This window comes from Myotis davidii, unplaced genomic scaffold, assembly GCF_000327345.1.
Source record: "Myotis davidii unplaced genomic scaffold, ASM32734v1 scaffold228, whole genome shotgun sequence".
NCBI lineage: Eukaryota > Metazoa > Chordata > Mammalia > Chiroptera > Vespertilionidae > Myotis > Myotis davidii.
The window spans coordinates 454076-457274 of record NW_006300104.1 but is presented as its reverse complement, the minus strand read 5'-3'; the positions used below and the strand labels follow the sequence as shown (position 1 = coordinate 457274).

The 3199-nt window shown below is 52.9% G+C and overlaps 1 protein-coding gene across 1 annotated transcript in view; it reads left to right on the top strand.

Annotated features, from left to right (window-relative positions):
• The first annotated feature begins 6 nt into the window (after window positions 1-6).
• PCSK5 (proprotein convertase subtilisin/kexin type 5) overlaps window positions 7-3199 on the top strand; it is a 416138-nt gene continuing 412945 nt past the window's right edge. The window contains exon 1 of the mRNA XM_006776508.2: window positions 7-114. The gene's annotated coding sequence lies outside the window, so the exon portion shown is untranslated. The remainder of the gene's footprint in view (window positions 115-3199) is intronic.

Here is a 3199-nt window from a genome sequence, read left to right as displayed (position 1 = left end):
CTCCCCGTGTGCCGGACGCGCGTCTACACCAACCACTGGGCAGTCAAAATCGCCGGCGGATTCCCGGAGGCCAACCGCATTGCCAGCAAGTACGGCTTCATCAACGTAGGACAGGTAACGACCGGCCGGCCCGGCCCTGGGCCCTGAAGCGGCCCGGGGAAGGGGGGATTCCCCTTCAGCGGCACGCTTCTCGTCCCCTCCTCTCCGTCCCCCTTCCCCCTCTTCCAGATGTGCTCTTGCAGCTGTTCTAACTCTTGAGCGATGCGCTCTCTCTCTCCCACCCTCGTTCTCTCACACACTTATATACCCGCACTCCCCAAAGTTGCTGGGGGTTTGCGTTTTGTTTACTAGTTTCTTGCAAGCCACGAGGGACGGACAGGGTCTCTGGAAAGATCATGAATGTGCATACAGCCCCCGTGGTGGTCTCTGACCCGACCGGACCTGTGAACCTGCAAAGTCGGGGAGCACTAGTAGCCCGAGCTCTTTTTGGGGAGGGGGGGCGAGTTGGGGGTAAGCACGCCCCTGGTGCCGGCTCCTTGCGGTTTCTGGAGCCGGAGTTAGAGGGAGGCGGGGAAGATGAAGCTTTTCCTACTGGGACCTGAATTTAGCCCAGAAAGAAGTTTCCTCTGTTTGAGCCGAAGAGATGCTGGGCGCTGGAGGCGCAGGAGGCGCAGGGACTGGAGCTGGAAGAAAGGACGGAGATGGAGGGAGGGAAAGGGAGCCGGGCCCGGGGTGAGCACAGATTTGGGGGCAGCCCTCCCGGCTTCTTGGCCTCTTGCGCGGGATCTCCTTGTGGGCTCCCGCAGAGGGGGTCGGATGGGGAGGTGGGAAACAACCTCCAAGACCCGCTGACCGGATTCTGCTCTGGAAAAACGGCGAGCCTTCCTGGAGAGGGATGTGCGGAGCCGGGAGGTGGCGCGGGGCAAGAGTCGGGCGGGCAGCGGGGCGCGGGTTTTTTTAGTGGGTACCTCTCAAGGGCTTTCCGCAGAGCTGCCCAGCTGGGGGACAATGAATTAAATGGTGGATGGGGATGATTGTTAGCGCCACAGATTTGGAGGTACCTGCGGGCGAAATGGTCTTGGCTTCCTCTATCTCTTTCTTGCAAGAACTGGGATGGAGAGGGCGGCGTTAGCTGGTCTCAGAAAGTGTCTCGCCCCACCCCCAGTCGCTTCCCCGGGGCTGTGGCCGGAGGAAGAGGAGGCCCTTGCCAGACCCTGGGGACACTCTGCTGAGATTGGGAGGCGAGAGTGGCGGGGGCGCCCTCTTAGGAGACGGCGTCTGGGACTGCTTGGGGCTGCACGCGCCCAGCAAGCCCTGCCAGGGTGAAGCGAGAACGGGCCAGCTGCTGCCGCCAGAGCAGCAGAGCACAGGCCATTGCTGATGCCACTGAGCGCCACGTCCAGGAATGTGAGCCCTGGAGCCCTGCGACTATGAAGGCAGAGCTGCTGTCCTGCCTCTAGAAAGAGCTAGGGAGCGCCTGGGGGTTCGGAACAGTGGGAGCTCAGGTCTGACACTTGCTGGTTTCCAAGGAGGACTCGTTCTAGAGAAGCCAGTCTTGTGGAGGACCGAGACCAGGGCTAGGGGTACAGTCTGTATCCACCCCCTCCCCACCCCCACCCAGATACACACCTGGAAGGAAGTCAGGGAAGCCAGCCAGAGTTTGTTGCCTGAGTGCCTGTCATCTTCAGGAGAATTCCATTCAAATGGCTTGTTAGTTAGGACTCTGCTGGCTTCTTTTGTCATTGGTTGAAAGCACTGAGTCTGCTCAAGTCTTTTTATATGAGCTTAAAGTTGGGTGCTGCATGGGACTGGGGGTGTAACTGGGAAGGCTAACACTGCAAGTAGCTCTGCTAATCTTTTTGGGTTCAGCGAACGTTGAGCATCTTCCATCTGCCAGGCATATTTGGAAGAATAAGTTCTTGAACATACACTGCTTCCATAATCTAAACCAAACGACCATTATTTGTGTGTGGATTTTACTTTACATGGAGCAAAGAGGAAACCAACACTGGAGAAGTAGACATGTACAGGGTCACCCAGCTATGATTCAGACCTAGGTCTCTCTGATCCAGGCCTGTTCCTGCTGGAATCCTGCCTTTTAGAGACTCCCTCCATCCCATGGAAGGAAGGAGGAAGAAAGCAAAAGCCCTGTCTCCCTGAACTCTGATTTAGTGGCTCGGTGGACTGGACACAAACATCCAGTCTTCATTCAAACACACCTGGACTTCTTGAGTCTAAGAAGCTTCATGACTTGCAAGGACCAAAAGACCTGTATCCAAAGGAACTCTATGTTAGATCCTGCAGAACCTGGCAGAGAGAAGAGAGAGCTTTCGTCCCTGAACCCGCTTTTGAATAAGCAAATATTGCAGTGTCCTGCAACCTCGCCTGGCTTTTTGCAAAGAGCCTTCTACCATGGCTTTTCATTTAAAAAGTAATACTAAGAAAGTTTACATATACAGCATGCCAAGCACCATTTATGGTGGTTTTATAAGGCCAATGAGGAAATTTAGGGCTTACAGAGGTTACTGAAGACCCCTTGAACTGAAGCCATAAGCAGTGTAAAAAGATCAGCTATTCTTACGGTGTAAAGCATTTCCTTTGTAGATCAAAGGGGAGTAGCCCTATGCTAAGTCTTTGGGGTGGTAAATTGAGTTCACACCCACGATATCATTGCACTGTAAGGGCCAAGTGTATTTCTTATCCATTCTTAATTGCTCTGACCTTTTAACACTTCAGGCCTAGGTTTTGTTATTCTTTCTTTCCATCAACAAACCAGCTGTGGTTCAGTTGAGGGCAGTAGCTAAGTTGCAAAGGTCCCTGAAATACTCTCCTGTTTTTCCCCATTTGGGCTTGGGGTTCCCCCTCATGTGTCACAAATTGAACTGAGACCTGTTCTTGTTCCTGAAGTCCTGGTAGTATTTTTGAGATCTTCAGTATAATATTTTAGGTGAGTAAGGCAGTGAATTTTCACCACAGTATAGGTGCAGTCTTGGCTATCAGAATGTCAGTGTAATGTTTTGTGTAGCATCTTAGCATTTAAAAGCCACCAGAGATAAAGTTTCTGGCCTGGAGATTTCTACAGAAAAGAATAGGCGTGTCCCCTGTGTTCCTGAGAGATAGGATGTGCCGAGTAACTCAAGAGCAAGCAGGCAAACAAACTGGCAAACAGAACATGCTTGACTTCCTGGAAGGAACAATA